Source organism: Podarcis gaigeae, assembly GCF_964106915.1.
Source record: "Podarcis gaigeae genome assembly, chromosome: 11".
In the NCBI taxonomy this organism is placed as follows: Eukaryota; Metazoa; Chordata; class Lepidosauria; order Squamata; family Lacertidae; genus Podarcis; species Podarcis gaigeae.
This window is the reverse complement of record NC_139687.1, coordinates 40257452-40277503: the sequence shown is the minus strand read 5'-3', so window position 1 is coordinate 40277503 and position 20052 is coordinate 40257452.

Sequence of the window (20052 nt, the reverse complement as noted above, 5' to 3'; positions counted from 1 at the left end):
TTAGCTAATGGGGCCTCCCGCTACTGCCACGTCGCCGGAGCACAATTTCTGTTCTCATCCTGAAGCAAAGTTCTTAACCCGAGGTACTATTTCTGGGTTAGCGGAGTCTGTAACCTGAAGTGTATGCAACCTGAAGCGTATGTAACCCAAGGTACCACTGTAGTGGCCTACTCTCCTACCCCATTCACATTTTTCTACACAGGATGCACTTAAATAATATTGATAAGTCAAAACAGGATCATTAGCAAAACGTGCAAGATAGAAAGTACTATGGAGGACCTTTATCCACAGATAAAGTGCTGCTGAGCCCATGACTTTACAAGCGACAGTTTTATGCGGTTGCCCTCAGTTATTATTTATTAAATTTATATCCTGCTGCTCCTCAAAAGGGGAGCCCAGGGTGGTAAACAAGATAACCATACAATTAAAAACATCTAAAAACAGCCACATATCCTCGCAGCTAACAATTTCAAGGTTGTCAGGAGCAGTATCTTCCAGCCATCAAATGCCTGGGTGAACAAGAATGTGTCTTAGATTCCTGCTGAATGTTAATAATGCGAGAGACAGGCACACCTCGCCAGGGAGGGCACTCAATAAACGGGGAACTTCTACCAAGAAAGCCCTGTCACGAGTTACAGCTAATTGAGTAGCACCCAGCAGTGACACCACAACAGGGCATCCCCTGTCAATCTGTTTACCCAGCCATAAACTGCAAGGCCTAGAGGATGCTGACCCAGCATGGGTCTGGCTGCTGAAAATATGCCATATCCACTTTGGCCTGGCTGGTTTGCTTGCTTGTTTGTTTTTTTGCAGGGTGGTAGAAGGGACCCACATATTTGCTGAATTTATATTGTTCTGTTGGAATGGGTTTACCTGTTTTTATCTGTTTTTAAAATTGTATTGTTGTGAGCTGCCCTGAGGCAAAGGTGATGTGAGACTTCGAGGGATCCGATCCCTCCCACGGTAGCAGCCAAGAAGTAGATAAAACAGTAAAAGTTCTTAACATGTAATTTATTAATATTCACACAGAGAGACTGTGATGGCCTGGGAATCCGTTTCAGAGGTTGAACTGGCAGAATCCCAGCCTGCACAAGAGTCCCCGTCTCCAGGGCCGGCTGAACTGGGGCAGGGCTTTGATTCTGAAGCGCCTGCACCTGTGCCGGATCCTCAGGAGCAGGCACCAGGTGAATCCACTCTGGCTCCAGAGGTGGTTGAGGACTCAGTGCCTACAGGTGAGTCTCCCCCTGGGCCCAGTAACCCTTCAGCCTCTCCTGAACTGCAGAGGCTCAGGGCAGAGAGGCGAAGGGAACTGGTTTCTCCCAGGAGGAGTGCTCGCCTTAAGGCCAGGAGAGGCGGGTCTCCTGGGGGCCGGGACCACCCCTGGCCTCAGAGAAGATAAAGGCCAGTTGCGGGAGCAAAGTCGTTGTTGAGTACCTGTTCCTGCCCGGACCCAGACCTGACCCTCCAGTGTTCCCGTCCCCGCCCGGCTTCCTGCTTCGGACCTCGCCTCGCTCCTTGTGAACTGTTTCCAGGCTAGTGACCCAGGACTGGACTTTGACTACGCCAACGGTAACCTTCCCCCCGGGACCAGCACAGAGACGAAGGAATGGAGTCTGCCCTAGATAATGGCGTTGCTCCAAGTAAAGTCCCACCTCGTCCATCTCTCCTATTCTACGTCACCCCTGCATCGGCTAATCTGAGCTTTCTGCTTCTGAGCTTTCTGTTCTCGTACCCTCAATTCTCGACTTGACCTGGGAGGAGGGGGGTCAGGAATGTTTTCCAAAGACACTGAGTCTGTCAGCTGTCTCTCCCCTGGTGCTTCTTCTTCCTGCTGTTCCTCTCCCATTATTCCCCAGCTTTTCTCCTCTGCAGCCTCTGAACTATGACCTTCTGCAAACCACTGTTCTAAATCTATACTGTCCTCCTGTTCTCATGAATGGATCAGGAGAAGTGGGAGGGCAGTCCCCACCATTCCTCCTCAGTCCAGCCTCTGACAGGTGAGTAAGAAATTATATAAATATGCACCCATATGATCGCTTCGATCTGCAGACCTGGTACTGTTGCAGGCAGCACACAATACTTATTCCACACTCATAAGAAATTATTAATGTGACACACCTTGGATTCTACAGCTTTGTGACAACAGGCAGGCTCCTTCACTGTATTTTTTTGGCACCTGCTTCAACATTTCTTTTGTTTAGGCAAGTCTCTCCAGACCCAAAGGTGTTGACATGATTTAATTTCTTTTTAGTTTACTGCTGATTTTAATTGTTTTTTTAATGTATTTAATTACTTGTTGTTAAGTGTTTTCATTGATACTTTTAATAATTTTTTTGTAGACCTCTTAGAGTATTGTTGCAATCAAGCGGCATGCAGAGTTTGTTAAAAGAAATAAAACAAAAATCCTGGGTGAGGAGTTTGCCCACAAAGAGAAGTGAATTGAGCATAACAGGGTCATTATTTTGGTTTCTATAAGCTGCTACTGCCAGACCTGTTGAAAATAAAAAACAAACATGACTTTGAATAGCAGGTTAAACATTATTTTCATGTTTTAGCTGAAGGACCGGGATGAGAAGATGGCTTTGTTTTGTTTTTTTATTCTGCATGATAAAGGTGATGTTCTCAAAACGCTGATGAGATTTCCTTAGAATATTGGTTGCCCCTTATACTCTATTGAAATTCAAAGTCTGAAATATGCTTGGAAATATGACCTTGAATTTTCATCACAATTGACAGGTGGCTGGAAGGAAGGTCATTGGGAAGAGAATTTCTCTTATTAAGATTGGTTGATGGGCAATAGCGTATTTTAGATAAAGCCAATCCACTGCATTTGGTGGATAAATCTGTTTCCCTTGTCTCACTGCCATTCCTGTTTGATGAGGCTTTACAGATTTTTGAAGCGCTACAAAAATATGTGAATGGAGATGATATTTTATTCTTGTCTTAATTTTATTCTTTAACGTTGCACAGAAGTTATTTTAATTGCTCTTGTATCCCCCCCCTTTTTAAATAACCCTGTACATTTACTGAAACGTATATAAAAGCTGGCATCTACCCAACCAAGTCTATCATACAGCTTTCCAAAACTGAGCCAAAGTGGTGTGATTGTGTGCATTTCACAAACATTTTCTCTTCCTGCAGAGTCTAATTTGCCTGCAAAGAAAAGATGCATAACACCTCTTATCATACTTTCAGAAGACCTGTGCTTCCCTTGTACATGCTATGGGGGTTTGTCATGTTGTGAGCTTCTTCAGGGTCCCAATTTGCAGGAATGTAGCCAATCAGGTGTGTACCTATGATGACATCACTGAAGATAAACAAAGCTAGTTGAGAGGAAAAGGCCTATTCAGGAAGCACTGCCCTCACTCTGAATTAGTTTTGTTTGTCCCCAGGGACATCATCATATCCAAACCTGATGGGTTGCATGATGGTGTCAACCTTACAAAGATGTGCTATGTTTGAAATGAGATGTGGTACTTAAGCTATACCCAGTCACAGCTGAGAAGTGGCATGTAATGTAATAAGTAAGGTTTGGGGGATTTTTTGTGGGGGAAACTTCTCTCCTCTTCAGTCACTTTTTACTTTGAAAACAATTGCTAAAGAAAAGAAAAATTCTTTCATCTCAGGGGGCTGGGATTTACCCTGTCGTTTGTCTTCAGCCTTAGTAGGGAGTTGTGAAATATCCTGTAAAATTTTTGAATCTTCATTCTTTATGGCTGCTTAAGAAAAGAATATTTTTCCAGAAGATGAATGAGTTGAAATATATATCTTATAACATTTAACAGGGCTGCCTTTCTACTCAGGCAGTAGCATGCAGGGTCCCTTTGAGATAAGGGAACTATGGTTACTCCTCACTCATTCAATGGATAAAATATAAAGTTAAATTTCATGGTGGAAAAGCATGCAGGAGGTTTCCTGGTTTTCTTGAATGCATGAGATGTTTTTGATACCTCTTCATAGGACCTTTTTTAAAAATCCTTTTTTTGTATACCGCAGAGTTGATAAATGCATTAAGTGCATGTAATATTTATTGCTCCGGGAACAGCATGTATCATGAGAAGAAACGAAATCTTTCTGTACAATGCCTCAACGTATGAAAATTGAAATTTTATCCTCTCCCTCAAGTCAGAAACATTATGCAAGTGACAGTTTTGCGGTTTTGAAGAAACTAGAGAACAAGGATGCTTGATTATGGGTTTGCAACAACAACAAAAATCACATTGCTTCTTTCTTTTTGTAACTAAGTCACTGTGCAAACCGAGGAAACAGCTGCTTTGCTAGTCACTATCTCTCTAGGATGTTCCAATTTAATGTCTGCCACCAGGTAAGATTTAACAAGATATGTCAATTTGACTACATGGAGGTAGATGACAAGAGAATCCCACATTAGGAGAGAGAGATGCTGTGTATGTGTTTGAGTGTGTATCCCTCATCTCCCCTTCCCATTGTACAGACTGTGCATTAAAGCAATATTTAATCATGGAATGGAATGCCATCATTAGTGAAATGTTCTAAATAAGACCTAGACCTGGTGTGTGTGTGCGCGCACACACCCTACCTCCCGATCAACCATAGATGGGTCTGCGGTAACAAAAGCAACACCCTAGAAGTTCTCCCCATGCTTAAGAATTCTTCAGAGCTTGCTTCGGGAATCTCCTTCATGAGGCAGTAACTAACATAGCAAATGGAAAGTTGGACAGATCTGAGTTCATGTCCTGCATCTGTCACTGACTCATTGCTTGCTGTCTTCAGCAAGTGCACCTGCCTGTGAGTTTTCTTGGATGCACCTGGGCCAGCCACTCATGGAAACAGAATTTTGGTCCCTTAGAAACATAGGAAGCTGAGACAGTCTGTTGGTCCATCAAGCTCAGTCTATACTGACCAGCAGTGGTTCTGCAGGGTTTAAAGCAGGAGTCTCCCACAGCAGGGCCAGATGAAGACCTTTAGAAGCATGCAGATAGATAGATGATAGATAGATAGATAGATAGATAGATAGATAGATGATATAGATATATTTTTCAAAACAAAATTTTCATATTTTCAAAACATAAACAGTAATAAATTGTAAAATACAATTTTTTTTAAATGAAACAAAATCTACAATAAGATGGAAAATAATGTTTGTTTTTGTATACTTTCACTTTATTTATATTTGAATTTTTTCCTCCTGCTTTTTTTAATTGCAAAGTCTTTGATCAGATTTTCGAAACTAATCTTACACAACACATCTACTGTACTTCTATACTTAGTAGAGATAAGGCCGCCAGCCTGCCTCATTGCATAGTTGTTCTGTTGGGATTTTTCATATACATTCGCTCAGCTGAGCAATTTGTGACCATTAATGTTAAAAATCAGGCAATGGAAAATGGTGGTGCCCCCCATTCCCTTGATGCCCTAAACATGTGCTTATTTTGCTTAAGGGTTAATCTAGCCTTGTCTCCCAGCCCTACCTGGGACTGAATTTGGGATCTTCTGAATGCAAGGTAGGTTCTCTAGCACTGAGCTAGAGCCTTCCATAGAGAGAGATGTGTTCTTGTGATTCTGGACTTTCTTTCCAGATATTGTTGGACAACTCCCATCAACCCTGACCATTGGCCAGACTGGCTGGGGCTGATGGGAACTGAGGTCCAATAGCATCTAGAAAGCCATAGGTTCCCCATCCATGCCATATGACCAAAAATATATATTATTTGAGCATGAGAAAGACATGCTTTTGCATTATATTAAGCAGAACAAACAAGGCAGATTACTAATATAACGTCAACTGCATCTTGTAGCCCACAAGTCCCATCCGTCCTCCAAGAATTTTGGAAACATTTAAAATCTTCACTTCCCTCCAGTGAGAAGACATAAATGATGATGCACTACTTTTGAAATCTCTATTTTTAGTATGCCATACAAATACAGCTCTTACATTTTCAGAATCTCAGCACTTGAGTACATCATGACGAAGTTCCCCTATCCAGGATCCAAGAAAGAAGGATGGCATGTTTACCTGTCAAGTAGTGACACGGCTTTTACCAGTGGCAAGGTAAAACAAGCACTGTACCTATTAAAGAGAGACAGGTGGATAACACGGTAAAATGTGCATTATTTAGGCTCCTCCACATTATGGAGGGGGAAAGAAGCAAAGAGAAATGGAGCAGATCTTTTGCATGCAAGTGGCAGTGCTTGCCCAGACTCCAGCCTGTTTCTCTGCCAATCTTTTCAATGAACATGAACATTGGTGGCGCTTTCCTGCATACTGAATGGTGCAACAGAGGAAGAAAGGGAAGAAACAGCCTGAAACTGAGCCAAAGGAACAGGGACGGAAGAATCCTCTTCGTGGCATATTCAAAGCAGGTTGGGGGAGAAAAGAAAGAAGGATTTCTTTTCTTTGTGAACAGTGAGCTAAACACCAACCTGGATCCATTATAGTGGGAATGACAATTAAGGACATGCCATTAGCTCTGCTTGAAAGAGCATCTCCACCAGGTGTCTCCTGCCCCTGAACTGCTTCCATTGCCACGTGGCCATTACAAAAAAACTGTTTAACATTAAGGATTGGTGCCTACATTTGCTTCACCCCCTCTTCCCTCCCGGTCCATTTTTCCTTTCGTGTCTTGTCTTGTGGATTGTAAGTCTGTGGGCATGGATGGCCTCATTTTAATCCAGGAATGGGGAAACAGGATCTGGTCAGTGGGCCAGGTCCTTTTCTATCCCACTCCCTCAAAAACCACACATAGGTCTTTGCAAGCCAAGACATCATCATTCGGCACTGCCCAAAGGCCAGCAACTTTTGGCTCCTCTTCTCTTCAAATACTTTCTATTCCAGCTGGCCATTCATACAAACTTTATAACTAAGAACCAGTGGCTGGATTTACTTTATTCCCCCCTCCCTCCTAATCCCTTTTCCTTTTGTTTTGGGTTGTAAGACTGAGGACAGGGACTATTTTATGGCTATTTGTGGACTGCTCTGAGAACTATTTTTACCCAGGACATATGGCAGGAAGAGGTGCAGTTGGGTTAGATACTACGTGTACGATAACATTTCCAGACACTGAGCCCAAGTAGGGTTGCCTGATGTTCTTCATTTGAAATTCCTTTTGACAGTCCAAGCAGGCGGCTGAAGCCATGTCCAGGCTAAACTCCATGCATGCTACTACACTTTAAACAGATGACATCCACATTTAGTTTCCGTCACACTCCATTAATTAGTTTTGCTCTGCTCAAGTGTCAGGCTTTCATAGTGTGGTGGCTAAGAGGAAGTCATGGGCTCACTGATTATATGTCTCTCTTTACACTGGTTAGCTTTAGGCAAGTCGCCATCTCTCAGCTTCAGCACACTTCCTGCAATACTGACCTACCTAACAGGGTTGAAGTAAGGGAGGGGTAGAAAACTTCTAGGCCAGAAATATATGAAAAACAATAATTCCCATCACCCCAACCGTTGACCCTGCTGGCTGGGGCTGATGGGAGAGGGGCATCCATCAGCATATGGAAGGCCACAGGGTCACCATCCCTGTTGTAAGGATTACCAAGACAATGTCTGGGAAATAAGCTTGAAGACAGATATAATATCAAAAAGGCTCCTCATGGTATTATGAACATGCCTTTCAAAGCACTTGGGGCTGTCAAGCACTTGGCTGACAACTTGTCCTATGCCTAACTTCAGGAAAGTGCAGAGTATCAGATCCACTGCCACATCCAAAGCCCTCATTCCACCTCAAGTCAGATGGGGTGGAAGGCGTTTTGGCTTTCCACCCCCTATTTTTGCTGAGGTTACACCACACCAGGCTAGCTGAGGGGTCCAGTGACTGATCCCTTCAGTCATACAGCTTTCTATTTAGCAGATCCAAAACCACCAGCATCCTAGCTATGCCTCCCTGCATTTCAGAGCTCTTCACCTATTACAACTGATGGGACAAGGACTGGCGGCAGCTTTTCATTTGCCCATGCCTCTGCCATGCTGGAGTTCCCCTCCGCCATATTGGTGGCACTTTGCTCTGCCAATGGAGCCTGGGAGAGAGACACCAATGTACCCCTTCAACTAGCGACAGTGTTGGGGAAAGGATCGCCCTCTGGCTTGAAGAACAGTATGAAAGATGGTCATAGACCAAGTTATTGTTTGTTCTCATGTGGCAATATAAATTATTGCCCCTTCTTCCAAAGTATTGCACTCACTATGGTCCTAAATAATCAATGCTTCATACTTCAAACCCTCTAGCTCTGGAATGCCCATTATTTTTTAAACATGTTGATCTGGCATCTGTTTTCTCAGCTGGAGAACTGCTGTCTTTCCTTTATTTACACAAAGCACCTGTCTAATCTGATCACTCTGGGGATCAAACTAATGCACAGTCAAATTTGCCCTCTGGCTTGCTTTCTTCCTTTCTTTCCAGAGCCACTAACAGTTTCTCCAGCACTGCTTAGCCATTCTGAAATGGGCTGAGATCCCACTTGTTAATCCAACGTCAAATGTCAACTTGCTGGAGAATTTGACTCCTGAACTCCCTTAAGGTTGCAAGTCAGCCATTGTCTCGATTCGAACGGTGTGCAATGAGTGGCAGGATAGCTGGGGAAATTATCTCTTAATTGAGGGAGAAGTTTCTGTAGTTCTTTTGACTAGGCCTAATATATTGTGTCAATACCTTGGTGGTTACATTGTTCAGTGTCCTTGATGTTTTATCTGAAGGGCAGCACCAGCAGACTCCTAATGACACCTATAAAGGAGATATATTTCATCAAGTCAGTTGCATTTTTCCATAGATTTTTTTTCCATGTGTGTGTTTTACTTGTCCAGTGAACAAATGTGTTGGTGTAATCCATTTCTAACTTCCATGCAGCAATATTTTTTGTGCTATTTTATATAACATGAAATGTTGGCAATAGAGCATTGTTAGTTGCTTTATAAACAAAGTGTTTTAGAAGGCAGTGGGCATAACTGCTGAAACAATATCTAGTCCCACTGGTTTTTAGTGTGAGAGATGTCTTTATTTTACAAGATTTCTTATGTGCCATACAATCCTATATATTGGGAAGGGGAAACTTGAATCTTCCATTTGTTGTTGGACTCCCAGTTCCATTTGCCTCAGCCACCATGGGACACCCACCCAGTCAGAAACCGCAGTCTATCAACATCTGCAGGGGCACAGCTTCCATGTCCCTATTTATACAGAAGCAAGTTGGACTGCATTCTTCTGCTGAATGTCTCCTGAACGTGCAAAAATCTCCATTCCACTCACATTAACACCAACATAATTAACATCCAACTCACAACATTCTGTTACATTTCAGCATGACCAAGAAACACAGCTCAGCATATGGTTAGATACAGAAAAGGGAGTCTGGCTAATACAGTTGGGAGCCGATTTGATTCTCAAACGTGGGGCTGGTATGAAGCAGTGGGCAGGTTTAACCCTCCCCTCCCCAATAGCACCCTGTTAATTTGACTTCTGTAACAAATATTTGTTATTCATTTCTCTGCGGAGACGCTGCAGCAGTGAAGAGAAAACCTGCTATTCCTGACATTACTGTGAGATGAGAAGTTCCAAGGTTGCAGCCCTTGTCCTTTGGTTTCTTTTGGAATGAGGTCACTGGAGGCTTACCAGTGCTTTGTAATATTTGAGTTTATTTATAAATATATCAGTTGAACGTAAGTGAAGGCACAGTTTAAATGAATGATGATCAAAGTTCGCTGCTTACACATGAAATCTCTAGGAAGACACCCTAAAAAGCTCAAAATCATCTCTCTCTTTATGTTTTGCAGAAACAAAGCAGCGTCTCCACCCCCATCGTTCAGTGCCGAGGGCCTTCTGGCAGTTCCCTCACTTTCGTAGAGCCGTAGCTCTAGTGACCCAGCGGTGAGAACTGGTTAGGCAGAGGGCCTTCTTGGTAGTGGTGCCTGCCCTGTGGAACACCCCCGCCACCAGTATTAAGGAAATAAACAATTATCTGACTTTTAGAAGACACCTGAAGGCAGCCCTGTTTAGGGAAGTTTTTAATGTTTGATGTTTTGTTGTGTTTTTCATATTCTGTTGGCAGCCGTCCAGAGTGGCTGGGGAGGCCTGGCCAGATGGGCGGAGTATAAGTTGTTGTTGTTGTTGTTACATGCAAAATCTGCACACCTAGATTTTACCATCTTCAGCAAAGCATTTGTTTGTGTGTGGAAGAGGTACCCCCACTTGACAGAGGTCAAATTGAAAGGGTTCACTTCACAAGACCAGCTTTTGAGAGCAATCGGCCAATCTCCCCAACAAAAGGAAAGTACATGGAAACTTTGCCAAGACTATTAAGGCAGAATCCAGAGGTACTCCTGGAAGCATTAATCTGCCCCACCTCCTAACTGCAGCAGGGTCTTTTGCTCTTTCATTCCTTCCTGCTTCTCACTTTTCTTGCCGTAGCTCTAGTGACCCAGCGGTGAGAACTTTCCGAATCCTGTCCCACAGGTTTGGGTGTTGTCTCTCCACATGCACCAAGGAGCAGCCCCTGGAGCTTATTTCAATGGTGAGTAATGGTGGAGCAACAAGCTTCAGGGTTTTGTGGGGAGTTCTAAGAAAGGAGTGGACATCTTGGAATATCGCCATCTTTCTTAGAGCTGTCTCTGAATGCAGAGGAGGAGGAAAAGGTATGCAAATGACCTAACATCTGGAAACAAAACCCCAGCCATTGTGGGCTTGAACAGAATGAACCACTGATACTGAGAATGCTACTAAACCTTTCGTTCCTGTTTGCAAAACGTCCAGGATGAAGTCCTACAATCTTCTGCAATGTAATAGGCTTCCCTAATGGCTTCCCTGATGTTTCCTGTGACTTATCCACAGCCTTCAGCAGCAGCTAATTCACCTATTATATTTCCAGGCTGGGGACCACTGTGGCTAAGAATTCCTAATCATTATTATTAAGACTAGCTATATACCCAAAAGAAAATCCTATCCCAAGAACCTGCTACATTAAATAAATGGGTCACATCAAGCAAGTTTGTACATAAGTGCTTATTGTTCATACTTCATTCTTTCTGTATAGCTATGGAGGTGTGTTGTATCCAGGCACAGTGAGTTCAGTGTGATCTGTCCCTTAAGTGCAGGCCAGGATCCCGAATCCTTCCTCCCTTCAGCAGGAACCTTTAACCTTCCAGATGTTGCTGGACTACAGATCCCATCTTCCCTGAACATATGTCAAGCTGGCTGGGGCTGAAGGGAGTTGGCATCCAACAACATTGTCAGAGCCACCCGAGGTCCCAGCTCACAAGAGACCAAAATCCAGTCCAAGTTATATACAAAAGGTTTTATTGAAGAACATTGTTGTCGTTACATCCAAGCTCCGTGGCTCAGCATCTGTTACCCTTAGATGTTTGAAGTCCCCTCTGAGTCAGTCCCGCCCCTGCACCAGCTTAAGAGGCTTGTACTGCTCCACCTTTTCCTCTCCTTCCTTTTCCGCAGGGTCTTCCTGCCCCCCTGTGCTCCCTCCCTTCGGGACTCCCCCGAGGCTGAGTCTTCTGACGCCTGCTCCCCCCTCCTTCGTGCTTTGGGGCCAGGCTCCTCCTCAGGGCTCTCCTCATTTCCGCGCGCCTCCACATTTGAACTTGGCGCGCGTACGTTGCCTCTGACCTTCCTTTCGACCGTTACGCTACTCTCGGTACTACACTCCTCCCCTTCCGGCAGGACGTTCTGCTCCGAACTCCTTCCCCTCTCTGCTCCCTGTTCTGCTCCTTCTGACACACTGGTAACTCCACCCCCTTCACTCCGTTCCGACGGAGAGGCCGGTCCCGATCTCCAACCCCCACTGGGGATTCCCTCTTCGTTCCCCTGCTTCTGACTGCTTCCCTCTCTACTGCCCCTTGGCCTGACCAGGGGGGCTCCCTTTTGGGAATCCTCGGATTCACTTGACGGACTCACTGACAACCTCGGGTCATCGTCGTCCTCTTCCTCGTCACCCTGGGACCCCTCCCCCTCGCTCTCTGTCCCTGAAACCCTGACATCCATCCCCCCCTCGAAGCCCCCCCTTCCCCCCTCCCGCCCATCGGGTGCAGGTTGTAGGAGCTGCAGCTCTTCGGAGGTGGATGCAGGATACAGGTTGTGTACCTCCATATCCTCTGCTTGCAGTTCGGTGTATGAGTGTTCGAATTCGGGTTCTTGACCCAAAGTGTTCTCTTCTCCCTCTTCCATTGGTACCTCGTCTGGTGCTGCCGGCCAAGGTCCCGTCAGCCATTTCCTGCACCAGTCCTCCTCTGGTTGCTCGTCCCACCAATAGGAGGTTTCTGTGTCCACCCCTGAGCACGATCCTCTGGGCGGGCTAGATTCTGGCGTTCTCTCCTCGGCTGAAGAAAAACCCCGGAAAGTACTGCCTGAGAGTGTGGGCGTAAAGAGCCAGTCATCAAAGTACTCGGCTGGCATGGGTCTATGCGGGAAAAGGGCATGGAACTCGTCTTTTAGAAGAGGTTCATCTAAAGCGTAGCCCGGCACCCAACCGTTGGCACTGGCTGGAGTGCCCTCTGTGGCTAGAAAGTATTCTACCCCCTCTTCCCCCCATCTCGAGTCCAGGATTTCTGTGACCTCGTTGAGTGGTTCGGCCCTAGGCGCCCTCTCCCTCTCCTGTGACTTAGTGTGTAGTTGTGGGACTGTTTCAGACTCCTGAAACCTGTGCGGTGCCTTGTAGGGGGTGAGCACCGACCTATGAAATACCGGATGCACTCTGGAACCTTCGGGGAGGGCTAGTCGAAAGGCTACAGGGTTGATCTTAGCCTCCACTTGGTACGGCCCTAACTGCCTGTGCCCTAGCTTCTTCTTGGCCAACGACTTGGCTGGCATGGCTTGGGCGGCTAACCACACCCAGTCCCCCACCTGGATCTCCTCCCCCGCTCTCCTGTTTTTGTCTGCCTGCACCTTATATGCTTGCTTGGCCAGCTCCAAATGTCTCCGCAACTCTTCGTGCACCTCCTGCAGCTCCGCTGCAAACTGGTCGGCTTCTTGCGGCACCCCCTCTCTCGGTGCCCCGAACCCCGGGAAGGTTCTGGGATGCCGACCGTTGTTCGCGAAGAACGGCGTCACCCCCGTGGACGCGTGCTTCGTGTTGTTATAGGCAAACTCTGCCATCGGCAGGTAGTCCACCCAAGCTGCGGGTCGCTGATTGGCGTAACATCTCAGGTACTGCTGCATGATCGCGTTGACCCTCTCAGCTTGGCCGTTGGTCTGTGGGTGTCTCGCCGACGTAAGGTTGATCTTGACGTTCAGGATACCTAAAAGCTTCTGCCAAAAATTGGAAACAAACTGGCGCCCCCTGTCGGACAGGATGGACTGCGGCAGCCCATGCACCTTGAACACGTGATCAATGAAGAGTTTGGCAGTCTGCTCCGCCGTCGCCACCTTTGCGCACGGAATGAAGTGCGCCATCTTGGTGAACAGGTCCACAACCACCAGTACCGCTGTCTTCCCTCTGGAGCTGGGCAGGTCAGTAACGAAGTCCAGGGCTACCCTCTCCCACGGTTGCTGTGGCGTTTCCAGCGGTTCCAACAGCCCCGCTGGCTTCTGGTGTACTGGCTTGAACCTCTGACAAGTGTCACACCTGGCGACGTAATCCGCTACCTCTCCGCGCATCCGGGGCCACCAAAAGTCCCTTGCCACCAGTTCTATTGTCTTCTCCTTACCGAAGTGGCCAGCACTGGGGGCGTCGTGCAACTGCTGCAGAACCTTTGCGCGAAGCTCGTCGCTTGGCACGTAGAGGGCACCTTTGCGAGTTAGCAGTCCGTCACGCAGTTGGAACTCTTCTCCACTCTGCACACCTCTGCGCAACTCCTCCATTTTGGACTGTGCGAACTGATCCACTTGCAACGCGCGTCGCACCGCGTCCAGATCTACTGCGATGGCAGCGCACGACCACGCCTGCGGTGCGAAAATGTGCTTGGCTGCTACTGGCGCCGCTTCATCGAGATATTGCGGTTTCCTGGATAGCGCATCGGCTATAACATTGGAATCTCCTGGGATGTACTCTATCCGAAAGTCGAAATCCGCGAAGAATTCCGCCCAGCGCATGTGTCTCTGGCTTTGGAGCTTCGCCGTGCGCCAATACTCTAGGTTCTTGTGATCCGTGCGGACCTGTACTGTGTGCTTGGCTCCTATGAGGAAGTGTCGCCACGCTTTGAAAGCTGCGTGAATGGCTAACAGCTCCCTGTCCCATATGGTGTAGTTTTGCTCCGCCTTGCTGAGCTTTCAGGAGTAAAAGGCACCGGGTCTCCAGTTTCCATGTGGATCTTCTTGCAGGAGTACAGCTCCAACCGCCCTGTCTGACGCGTCGGTCTCCACTCGCATGGGCCTGCCTGGATTCACGTGCAGCAGTTGCTCCTCGGAGGCGAAAAGGCTTTTAAGCTTCCGAAAAGAGCGCTCCGCCTGTTCCGTCCACACGAACCTCTTCTTCTTGGAACTCAGAGTGTCCGTGATCGCTGCTGTCTCCTTTGCAAAACCTCTGATGAATTTGCGGTAGAAGTTGGCGAAGCCGACGAATCTCTGGACTTCCTTCCGATTGCGTGGGCTCTTCCAGTCCAACACCGCGCGGACCTTGACGCTGTCCATGGCCAGCCCCTTGTCGGACAGCTTGTAGCCCAGGAAATCCACCTCCGTCACATCAAACTGGCACTTCTCTAACTTGGCGTAGAGCCTGTTCTCCCGTAGTCTTTGCAGGACTTCCTTTACGTCCCTCTCGTGGGCCTCTTCCGTCTCCGAAAAGATCAGGATGTCGTCGAGGAAACACACACATTTCTTGTAGAGGAGTCCCGCTAGCACGTGATGCATAAAGGCTTGGAATACGTGAGATCCATTTTGGAGACCAAACGGCATAACTCTGTATTCATACGTGCCCAGAGGCGTGAACATGGCCGTTTTCCACTCATCGCCCTCCCGGATGCGTATGAGGTTATACGCTCCACGCAGATCCAATTTGGTGAAGATCTTCCCCTTCCTCACGGTTGCTAGGAGATCATCTATCTTGGGCATGGGGAAGGCCTTGGGCTTGGTCATACTGTTTATGAACCTGTAATCCACAATGAGTCTTTTTTGGGGCGTGTCTTTCTTCTTTACAAAGAACACAGGACTGCCCCCCACTGCTTTCGATTCCCGGATGAATCCACGCTTCAAATTGTGCTCTATGAACTCCCTGAGCTCTTGCATCTCGTCCTCAGACATGGAATACAGTTTTGCAGTCGGCAACTGCGCCCCCGGCACCAGGTCGATGGCACAATCATAAGGTCTGTGGGGCGGCAACTGGTCAGCTTCCTTCTCGCAGAAAACCTCCAGGAACCCTTCGTACTTGCTAGGTACTGCCTGCACCATGCCAAGTCGCAGCTGGTGCTCAGCCCCCTCCTCCTGGCAGGACTGGATGCAATTTTGAGCACAGTACGATGAGCAAAAGGTGATCTGGCGTTGGTACCACGCTACAGCAGGACTGTGTTTCTCCAGCCAACTCATGCCTAATACTATAGGCGTGTCAGACAGTTGGGTGACATTGAAGCTAATGACTTCTCGGTGATCTCCTATCCGCATCACCATGGGAGGTGTCTGTTGCACAACTTGCCCTCCTAGCAATTTCCTGCCATCCACTGTGACTACGTTCAGAGGCGTTGTGGCAGGCAGAAGCGCTATGCGATGCTGCTTGACGAATTGCATCCCCACGAAATCGGCATTGCTCCCCGAATCGATCGTGAGGGGCACTTCTAGGGTGGTCCCATTTGGCAACTGAAGTGTTGCAGTGAGCTGCACCGCTGGCTTGGGTGGTAAAGGGTCTGTGGGTTGCAAAGACGCTGGGGACTGTTCTACAGATTCGCCTGGCTGAGCCCCAGCAATTCTGCTTGCAGCCAGGCATTGTCGTTTCCCTGAGGTTCCTCTTCCTGGATCACTTCTGCAGCTACCGTCGCTAAAGCTGCAGTGTGTTTCTGGAGCCTCTGGGGGCACTCTTTCGCCATGTGCAGTGCACTGTCGCAGATGTAACACTTCCTGGTCCCTCTAGGAGGCTTCGCCTTTACTGCACCGGAAACTGGGGCTCTGGCTGTTGCTTGAGCCTTAGCACCACCAAGTTCCATCGGCTCCTCCCCCTGCCTCCCCAGCGGCGAGGGATGTGACTGACTGAACTCCCTGGGGATGAAAGAAGACGTCCTCGCTGGTGGACGCACCTGACGTTCTTCCTCATTGTGCCAAGGACGTCCCTCGTGACGTATCCCAATCGCCAGAGCCCTCTGCACCACCTGCTCCAGGGTCTGAGGTCTGTCTCCCCTGGCAAGTTCGTCCTTTATGGGACCGCTGAGACCCTCCCAGAACAAATCCCTCACAGGTGTGCAGTCTTTCTCCCAGCGTAACGCAGTCAGTAAAGCAAAAAATCTGGAATGGTACTGACGCACAGTGGCTTTGCCTTGCCGCAGTCCAAATATCTCCCTGCGTGCAAGATCCAAATCTACGGTTGACTGGAAGCAGGCATCCATCGCTTTAATGAATTCATCAGAATCGCGGCGGGCAGGGCCATCTTCACGCCACAAATTGCGCAACCAGTCTCTGGCCGGCCCATGCAAGTGAGAAACAATAAACCCCACTTTCTCCTCCTCATCTTTAAAGTCATGACAAAGCAAGTGTAATGCATACAAAACGTCTGCTCTGAAACTGGGGTAGTGCTTCAGGTTCCCATCGAAGTGGGTGACTAGGCTGCCCCCCCGCCTTCCAAGTCCAATGCCCTCTGATCTGGACCCTGGGAACCCTTCCCTGTTTGCACGCTCCCACCTTGTTTGCAGGTCCTGGCAGCGCTTCTCCATTTCGTCATGCTTCTTCTGAGACGCAAGGACTGCAGCGGTGAGTTCGGAAACTGTAGTTCGCAGTGCTGTCAGCTGATCCTCCGCACTCATGGCTGTCACCGTTTGTGAGCTTTGCAAAAAAAAATTTTGCGTTCTTTGGGAGGGGACTTACTGTCAGAGCCACCCGAGGTCCCAGCTCACAAGAGACCAAAATCCAGTCCAAGTTATATACAAAAGGTTTTATTGAAGAACATTGTTGTCGTTACATCCAAGCTCCGTGGCTCAGCATCTGTTACCCTTAGATGTTTGAAGTCCCCTCTGAGTCAGTCCCGCCCCTGCACCAGCTTAAGAGGCTTGTACTGCTCCACCTTTTCCTCTCCTTCCTTTTCCGCAGGGTCTTCCTGCCCCCCTGTGCTCCCTCCCTTCGGGACTCCCCCGAGGCTGAGTCTTCTGACGCCTGCTCCCCCCTCCTTCGTGCTTTGGGGCCAGGCTCCTCCTCAGGGCTCTCCTCATTTCCGCGCGCCTCCACATTTGAACTTGGCGCGCGTACGTTGCCTCTGACCTTCCTTTCGACCGTTACGCTACTCTCGGTACTACACTCCTCCCCTTCCGGCAGGACGTTCTGCTCCGAACTCCTTCCCCTCTCTGCTCCCTGTTCTGCTCCTTCTGACACACTGGTAACTCCACCCCCTTCACTCCGTTCCGACGGAGAGGCCGGTCCCGATCTCCAACCCCCACTGGGGATTCCCTCTTCGTTCCCCTGCTTCTGACTGCTTCCCTCTCTACTGCCCCTTGGCCTGACCAGGGGGGCTCCCTTTTGGGAATCCTCAGATTCACTTGACGGACTCACTGACAACCTCGGGTCATCGTCGTCCTCTTCCTTGTCACCCTGGGACCCCTCCCCCTCGCTCTCTGTCCCTGAAACCCTGACAAACATCAAAGGAACCACAGTTTTTCCATTTCTGGACTAAATGAAACCTTGCTGCAGGTCTATGCTCTTCTGGTCTCAACCCATTTAATCTTGCTCAACCCACTTAGCTTCTTTCTCTGACTTGTGATTCAAAACTGCTTGTAAGAATGGTCTATTTCAGGTGTGGACAGACTTCAGGATTGTGGGCTCTGCTTTGTTTTCAACGTATCACCAGGTGCAAATGTTGGTTCAGGAAGCAGAGCCAATTGCCTGTGGCACACAATGAGCCTTACTCAAGGGCCTATTTACTTGGCAGCAGAGCTGGGGAACCTTTGAACTTCCAGAGGTTGTTGGACTCCAACTCCCATTATCCTAGACTACCAGTCTTGCTGTCTTGTGCTGATGGAAGTTGGAGTCCAACAACATTCTGTCCTGGGCCCATTGTTAATCAACATTATATTATAATCAAGATTATATTAGGGGAAAATACTTATAGAAATATGTACAAAACTACATATAAAACTGTGTTTATTGGGAGAAATTCACATGAAAATGCTGACAAATTTCCATGAGGATTTTTTCCTCCAAAGAAGCAAATTGCTGCAGAAATTAATTTAAGTTGGGGAAAATGAGAAAGCGAGTGAACCAAAATGGACAGTTCCTTTCGCTAAAAAGCAAATCAGCTGATGTGTGCTGCTTAGTTCACTGTACACTATATGCACTGGTGACAAAACTGAAACAGCAGAAGGTCTGTTCTAAAGTGCAAACCCATAAGCTAACATAGAGGTTGAAATGGTAATATTATAATTAAAGAAGCTCTCAAGAAAACGCATTGTGATTAACAGGTTCTTCAATCACAGGATGCATCAATCATCACTCCATTCATTCGGAAAGTATTTCCACAATTTTCTGTATAGCTAAAAGTGTCAAATCTAATATGTGGTACCCTGAACTGTAGGTAAATATATTTTTTTAGTCAAGGGGGCTTTAGTAATATAAGACACATTGGTCTAATTCTTAGAAACAGAAGATGATTATTGACTGTACACTACAGGAGGTGGTTTGCAAGACTGAATGAGTCTCCATACTGGGGGTGGCGCAATCAGGATGATGTGCACTTCAGTGCTAGAGAAGAAGAATTAAAACTTGAAATTCATAAGGTTCACAAGATGGTTGGTCTCCTCAGGGCCAGCTCAAGATAGTTTGCTGTCCAGGGATGTAAAGATGGTGCTCCTTCTCCATTCCATGTACAGAAGCCAACTGGATTGGCAGTTGAACTGTACACTAACCCTGGTGGTGAGACAGCATCTTCCATTCCATCTGAAGCAACAACCCAGATTTGGGAAGCCAGGACAGGCCATTTTCCAACAGAAGTTAATGGCATGGGGGTTCAGGAGTAACAGTTGAGGAATGGTGCCCCATAGCAACTGTTGCCTGCAGAAGTGTCTACTCAGCCTCTGAGTAGGGCTAGCCAAGGTCTATCAATGATTGGAAAAAGTTAGATCTTTTGTCTGTCCTTCCCTTTTCCCTTTTTCAAAAGAGGGCTCCTTGAATGGTCTAGTGGGGAAACCCAGCCTAACCCAGCTGTCTCACCAAGTAAATTGCATTGTTTTATTGCACTGTTTGTGCTTTTGAAGCAAACCAAAATGCATGTCCGTTGGTAGCTGATGAAACTGAGAGGCATCCAGAAGGCTGGCAGACTAGTCACCATCTGGATAAAAGTTTTTGTGTGATGCAATTTTCTGTAAAACGATTATCTGTAAAATGATCTGAGTGAAGAAACTGCAATAGATTTTATTTTCCAATCTTAATATATATATTTGCTGGCATGAAAGTCATTCGTATATGTTGCCTACCCTCTGAGAAACACGGCAAAATGAACACTACTTTGTTGTCCATATATCCTTTAACTCGTTTTCTCCTTACATGCAAACCAAGCAGTCCACCCCGCTATTTTTTTTTTAAAAATGAAAGTTTATTTTATTACCCAAACCTTGACCTTATCTTAGAGAACTGCACCAATAAGTGGCCCTGTGTACAGCCATATATATCTGCTCCATATCTCTTATTTGTTGTCCAAAAAAACCTGCATTACAATTCATATGGTCATATTTTGCATCTTATATAAATATGAGAGGAATGCATTGGCTCTCTGTGTATATGCTGAACAGCAAGACAGATTGGGATGACTCTGTTGGGAAATAACTGGTAAATACAAATTAATCCGGAAGTCCCACATGTCTGCGGAACTACAAAGAAAAAAAATGGCTGCCTGCCTGAATTCAGAATTGTGTGCAGGGCTTGACTCACTTTTTAGCCAAAACAGCCGCCAGTTGTTATCCCCTGCCTCTACCCTTCTCAGAGTGAATAGACCACAACCTTGAGTAAGTTTAAG